The sequence below is a fragment of the Drosophila miranda genome, assembly GCF_003369915.1.
Source record: "Drosophila miranda strain MSH22 chromosome Y unlocalized genomic scaffold, D.miranda_PacBio2.1 Contig_Y3_pilon, whole genome shotgun sequence".
Lineage (NCBI taxonomy): Eukaryota > Metazoa > Arthropoda > Insecta > Diptera > Drosophilidae > Drosophila > Drosophila miranda.
Genome location: NW_022881625.1, coordinates 4,927,284 through 4,934,747, shown reverse-complemented (window position 1 = coordinate 4,934,747; position 7,464 = coordinate 4,927,284).

Genomic DNA, 7,464 nt, shown 5'->3' with positions numbered 1-7,464 from the left:
TTGCTGGCAGGAGGTGGAGTGGGAGCTGGGAGCTGGGAGGCTTGGGGGCTTGGATGCTGGCAGAATGCGGCTCTCTCTGATGCCATTGACATCAGCAACACGGCCACGGCTGTTGTCATTCAAGTGTTCTAATCAATTCTGATTTAATTTTACGCCCAATTAAGTGTGAAAAGCTTTTGATGTTGGGCACACGTTGGGCACACGTGTGCGAGCGGCAAATGGATGCAGACAAGGACTCGCAGGGGCGCAGTCACACAAGCGTGAGCATTGAATATGCCACAGATACATATGTGGGGTCGGTCCTTTGCTCGCACGAGTCCCAGTTAGGCTCTCACACTTGAATAAAGCCAATTGCAGGTCAGGAAATGAAACGAGGGGGAACGTTGTGAGTTGCTGCGGACACCGCAACTCTACGGTTATACCCGATACTATGGCTCTCATAGTATGGCTCTCCTCCGGCAGACGCCGCTAATATTAAACGACACGACAAAGAGTGCGTGCGAGAGAGACAGAAAATCAGTCTGAGCGTGACGTCGGGGGCTGCGTAGCCAGTGCAAATTGATTTGTTCCTTTTGGCTATAAAAATTATCTGATCTGATCCAGATTCAGCAATCTGATAGATATGATCATTATCTATGATTCTGCGTTTTTAGTTTTCTCGTATCCTCAATATTGTGGATGCCACAGATTTTTGTCTTTTGTGGGGGCGGAAGTGGGCGGGGCGAAGTTTTGAAATATTTTTGTAGCAGTGACATATCACAGAAGTCTGGATCCAAAACATCGTTGCTCTAGCTCTTATAGTCTTTGAGCACTAGGCGCTAATAGGGACGGACAGACGGACGGACGGACAGACGGACAGACGGACAGACAGACATGGCTCAATCGACTCGGCTATCAAGAATATATATACTTTATGGGGTCGGAAACGATTCCTTCTGGACGTTACACACATCCACTTTTACCACAAATCTAATATACCCCAATACTCATTTTGAGTATCGGGTATAAAAATGCGGAGCGCAAAACAAAAACGCGTCTGATCACTACGAAAGAGAACGAACGAACGTATACCTGTATATGAATCTGTATCTGCTTGAGTCAACACAAAGCCGCAAAAGTGGATAGCTAGCTGGTATGCCACACAACACCACACTTTAATTGCAGTACACCGAAAGCTTGAAATTGAGCCACATTCCAGATTCCAGCACTGCTTGAGTTGGCTATAAAAATGATCTGATCTGATCCAGATTCAGCAATCTGATAGATATGGTCATTATCTATGATTCTGCGTTTTTAGTTTTCTCGAATGTGCAATATTGTGGATGCAACAGATTTTCGTTCTTTGTGTGGGCGGAAGGGGTGGGGCGAAATTTTGAGATACACGTTTTATAGTAAGATCTAACAGGAGTGCGGATACCAAATTTGGTTACTCTAGCCTTAATAGTCTCTGAGATTTGTGGATAGCCCCAGATTTTCGTCCTTTGCGGGGGCGGAAGGGGGTGTGGCGAAATTTTGAAACAAACTCGTCTCGGTCCGATATCTTAGGAGTGTGGATACCAAATTTGGTTGCTCTAGCTTTTGTAGTCTCTGAGATCTAGGCGCTAATGTTTTACTCTAAGCAAAGCCGCCTGTGCTACGTGTGTGTTAGAGAGAGACAGGGCGAGAAAAAATGAAATTGTTTTCTTGATGCTGGCTATAATAATAATACGATCCAATTCAGATTCCGCAGTCTTAAAGATATGGTCATTCTCTACAATTCTACGTTTTTGGTTTTCTCATATCTTTAAAATTGTGGATGCCACAGATTTTCGTCCTTTGTGGGGGCGGAAGTGGGCGGGGCGAAGTTTTGAAATATTTTTGTAGCAGTGACATATCACAGAAGTCTGGATCCAAAACATCGTTGCTCTAGCTCTTATAGTCTTTGAGCACTAGGCGCTGAAGGGGACGGACAGACGGACGGACGGACAGACAGACAGGGCTCAATCGACTCGGCTATTGATGCTGATCAAGCATATATATGTACTTTATGGGGTCGGAAACGATTCCTTCTGGACGTTACACACATCCACTTTTACCACAAATCTAATATACCCCAATACTCATTTTGAGTATCGGGTATAAAAATCCCTGCTCAAACTGCATTTTATGGCACATGACGCAATTGCAAAACGCATTCGGCGACCTTTTTCCTTTTTCTAAATCAAATTTCCAACGACTGGCTAGTGATTGCCACATCCTGCTTTCAGCATTAGCGGGAGTCCCCGGAATCGAAAAGGAGATAATAATTGGATTGGAGCTAGTCTACATCTAGTCTTTAATCTCCTACGCGTTGCATAAAGTTATTCAAAACCAAATCCTGATTGCTACAGTAACTGAACGAAGAGGAGATACAAATTGGATTGGTCAGCTTTTTATCATACAAAACCTGTGGCATTGGACTTCCACATATACATATGTATGTATGTATATACTAATTTTTTCGCTCCACAATAGGGTACACAACACGTATGCAGCGCTTTTTGGCCTTCGCCTCGTTTGAAATTCGATTTACATACACCTCTTGCCAGGAAAATGGCCTTACCAAGGTTGGGGAGCGCGAAAAATACGGAAAATTAAGAGCTACATAAGCATGATAATTGCTTGACAACATTTTACCATTAGACTTAATTAAATTGTCAATTGAAATGAAATCGTTAACTGAAAAATGGGGACTGGGCGACGGTGGCTGCTGGAAGTTGCAGGAGAACGAGAACCCACTTCAATTGAAGGCTGCAGATAACGTGGTAATGACTTTAAATAGGAAATAATGAGACTTTCAGCTTTAGCGCAGCGCATCGAAGAGTTTTCGTACAACACGGTGGCATCAACTTAATTAAGTCGGGAATAGCATCCTTTGAAAACCTGTACCGACACCAACTGGCATCAATGACAGACAATGGCCAGACCCAGACCCAGACCAAGACCCAGACCACACAGGGTGTGGGTGTAGCTGTGGGTGTGAGGAGCATGTGACATTTTCAAAGCTGGGCCAACAAATGGGTTCAGCCTGGGCCTGGGCCTACAGCAAAACATTTTGGCCTTCGCCATCCATAAATTTCCAGATCGCAACTTTGCTCTTCGGATTGCTTTGAGTATATTGTACGTACTTTGGCCCCAGCAAATACGAGTATTTGAAGCCTTTGGCACGTACCTCTTTTATCCGAAAGTTGGCCCATTGAAGAGGCCTGGACTGGCACCAGCTGTTCATTTCTGTTAGGCCGTTGCCAAGTGGATTAGCGCAAATATTTTAAATGAGAGGCTTTACTTTGCGGCTTAATTAAACTCAATTATAATCGTGTTGACACTTTTGTTATTCTGTATTCTGTAGTTGTTTTTGTTGGGGCGAAAGCAAATTAAAACTTCAAACTTGATAAATGCCGAGTGCGAACAAAACTTCTGCTCCATTATGGATTGTTTTACCTGAAGATTAGTTGGGAATCTCGATTGCAATTACTCCAACGAATCTCATTGCCGGAGAGTGGTCCAACCACAGGAAATTTAATTGCTTTCGAGTGGGTTTCAATTACGCAAATTGCATTAGACATCACCACGCACGGATTCCCAATGAATCCAAACATATAGTACTCTTAGCTGTATATTATTTATGAATCGGATCAAGCTATCGGCCTTGCCAGCTGTACCTAGCCCAAGTTTTGCCCCAATCGGTGTAGGAATTCCCTCTTGCTGCATCGCAAAACATCACCAAATGTCAGAAAAGGGGTCCATTCTTTATCCTCCAAGGCTGCCGCACTTTGACCTGCCTGCTCTACTCAGGTGGAGGCTGGTGTGATTGATTTGATTGCTGTCACCGACTGGGATGACAATCCATCCAATTCAATGAGCTACTCACCTTCGCCTCGAGTTTGTCCTGGGTCTTCCAGCTGTCCTTTGAAGTCCTCGTCAGAGGTATCGCTCCCGGGCGAAATGAAAGTCGTTTACATTTTTTATCAACTTTAAGTGGAAGATTATGGAGGGCACTTCGTGCTGGTTTTCGTACAACTTACCCCTGGGAACGTTTTCATAATTTTCTACCTCCAACATTGCCATTCATTTCCCATTAAATGTGCCGTGCCCCAGGACGGCTCCCAGGACACCCAGGGCGGCAGAAGATGTGCATTTATCCATTACCGTTGACGTTGCTGTCGACTCTCCTCTCCGCTCGAATCACCCGGGTAAAATGTAATTATCCTGCCTGGACTCGGCACTCCATGGCGTTGCATTCCACGTCTAAAATTCAGCCATGTCTTAATAGCCGGAAATCGAGTTGACTTGCCCTATGCCCTGGCCAAATGCATGTGGAATGAACTCGTTCGGAGAGTTATGGCTGTGAATTCAAGTTAATTGAATATCTATAGACGTGCATGGTGCCGAAGCAGAGGGGCCTCGCATAATTGTCGGCTCATTAAACGATAATGCAGGAAAATTGATGCCCGGCCTTTTTCCATTCCATTCCCCATTTTTGGGGGAAATTGAATTTCATAAACTTTCCGATAAAAAAACAGGGTTGCGGGGGAGCCTCCCCAGGGAAGTTCCCAGCAGCAATTAGTGCGCTCTGTCTCGGGAGTGCCCGGCTTTGGAAGTGGCAGGAGCCCCGAGAAGCGGCAGGAACGTGGCCGAAGTCACCGACGTGTCCGTGCCTGGCCGTGCCGTGCGTCAGCTGGGGAAAATCGAAACCAAAAAGTTTGTTTATGCTTAGAATGCCAGCGGAATTGCTGGCAGGAGGTGGAGTGGGAGCTGGGAGCTGGGAGGCTTGGGGGCTTGGATGCTGGCAGAATGCGGCTCTCTCTGATGCCATTGACATCAGCAACACGGCCACGGCTGTTGTCATTCAAGTGTTCTAATCAATTCTGATTTAATTTTACGCCCAATTAAGTGTGAAAAGCTTTTGATGTTGGGCACACGTGTGCGAGCGGCAAATGGATGCAGACAAGGACTCGCAGGGGCGCAGTCACACAAGCGTGAGCATTGAATATGCCACAGATACATATGTGGGGTCGGTCCTTTGCTCGCACGCAGTTAGGCTCTCACACTTGAATAAAGCCAATTGCAGGTCAGGAAATGAAACGAGGGGGAACGTTGTGAGTTGCTGCGGACACCGCAACTCTACGGTTATACCCGATACTATGGCTCTCATAGTATGGCTCTCTTCCGGCAGACGCCGCTAATATTAAACGACACGACAAAGAGTGCGTGCGAGAGAGACAGAAAATCAGTCTGAGCGTGACGTCGGGGGCTGCGTAGCCAGTGCAAATTGATTTGTTCCTTTTGGCTATAAAAATGATCTGATCTGATCCAGATTCAGCAATCTGATAGATATGATCATTATCTATGATTCTGCGTTTTTAGTTTTCTCGTATCCTCAATATTGTGGATGCCACAGATTTTCGTCCTTTGTGGGGGCGGAAGTGGGCGGGGCGAAGTTTTGAAATATTTTTGTAGCAGTGACATATCACAGAATTCTGGATCCAAAACATCGTTGCTCTAGCTCTTGTAGTCTTTGAGCACTAGGCGCTAATAGGGACGGACAGACGGACGGACGGACAGACGGACGGACAGACAGACATGGCTCAATCGACTCGGCTATCAAAGAATATATATACTTTATAGGGTCGGAAACGATTCCTTCTGGACGTTACACACATCCACTTTTACCACAAATCTAATATACCCCAATACTCATTTTGAGTATCGGGTATAAAAATGCGGAGCGCAAAACAAAAACGCGTCTGATCACTACGAAAGAGAACAAACGAACGTATACCTGTATATGAATCTGTATCTGCTTGAGTCAACACAAAGCCGCAAAAGTGGATAGCTAGCTGGTATGCCACACAACACCACACTTTAATTGCAGTACACCGAAGAGCTTGAAATTGAGCCACATTCCAGATTCCAGCACTGCTTGAGTTGGCCAACAAGGTTGCCTAGGATGATTATACCAATTATACAATAGAACGAGGGGGAACGTTGTGAGTTGCTGCGGAGACCGCAACTCTACATTTATACCCGATACTTAGTCAGTAAGGCTCTCCTCCGGCAGACGCCGCTAATATTGAACGACACGACAAAGAGTGCGTGCGGGAGAGACAGAAAATCAGTCTGAGCGTGACGTCGGGCGCTGCGTAGCCACTGCAAATGGATTTGTTCCTATTGGCTATAAAAATGATCTGATCTGATCCAGATTCAGCAATCTGATAGATATGGTCATTATCTATGATTCTGCGTTTTTTAGTTTTCTCGAATGTGCAATATTGTGGATGCAACAGATTTTCGTCCTTTGTGTGGGCGGAAGGGGTGGGGCGAAATTTTGAGATACACGTTTTATAGTAAGATCTAACAGGAGTGCGGATACCAAATTGGTTACTCTAGCCTAATAGTCTCTGAGATTTTTGAATATCCCCAGATTTTCGTCCTTTGCGGGGCGGAAGGGGTGTGGCGAAATTTTGAAACAAACTCGTCTCGGTCCAATATATTAGGAGTGTGGATACCAAATTTGGTTGCTCTAGCTTTTGTAGTCTCTGAGATCTAGGCGCTAATGTTTTACTCTAAGCAAAGCCGCCTATGCTACGTGTGTGTTAGAGAGAGACAGGGCGAGAAAAAATGAAATTGTTTTCTTGATGCTGGCTATAATAATAATACGATCCAATTCAGATTCCGCAGTCTTAAAGATATGGTCATTCTCTACAATTCTCTCACATATATCATATGTATGTATGTATATACTAATTTTTTCGCTCCACAATAGGGTACACAACACGTATGCAGCGCTTTTTTGGCCTTCGCCTCGTTTGAAATTCGATTTACATACACCTCTTGCCAGGGAAAATGGCCTTACCAAGGTTGGGGGAGCGCGAAAAAATACGGAAAATTAAGAGCTACATAAGCATGATAATTGCTTGACAACATTTTACCATTAGACTTAATTAAATTGTCAATTGAAATGAAATCGTTAACTGAAAAATGGGGACTGGGCGACGGTGGCTGCTGGAAGTTGCAGGAGAACGAGAACCCACTTCAATTGAAGGCTGCAGATAACGTGGGTAATGACTTTAAATAGGAAATAATGAGACTTTCAGCTTTAGCGCAGCGCATCGAAGAGTTTTCGTACAACACGGTGGCATCAAACTTAATTAAGTCGGGAATAGCATCCTTTGAAAACCTGTACCGACACCAACTGGCATCAATGACAGACAATGGCCAGACCCAGACCCAGACCAAGACCCAGACCACACAGGGTGTGGGTGTAGCTGTGGTGTGAGGAGCATGTGACATTTTCAAAGCTGGGCCAACAAATGGGTTCAGCCTGGGCCTGGGCCTACAGCAAAACATTTTGGCCTTCGCCATCCATAAATTTCCAGATCGCAACTTTGCTCTTCGGATTGCTTCGAGTATATTGTACGTACTTTGGCCCCAGCAAATACGAGT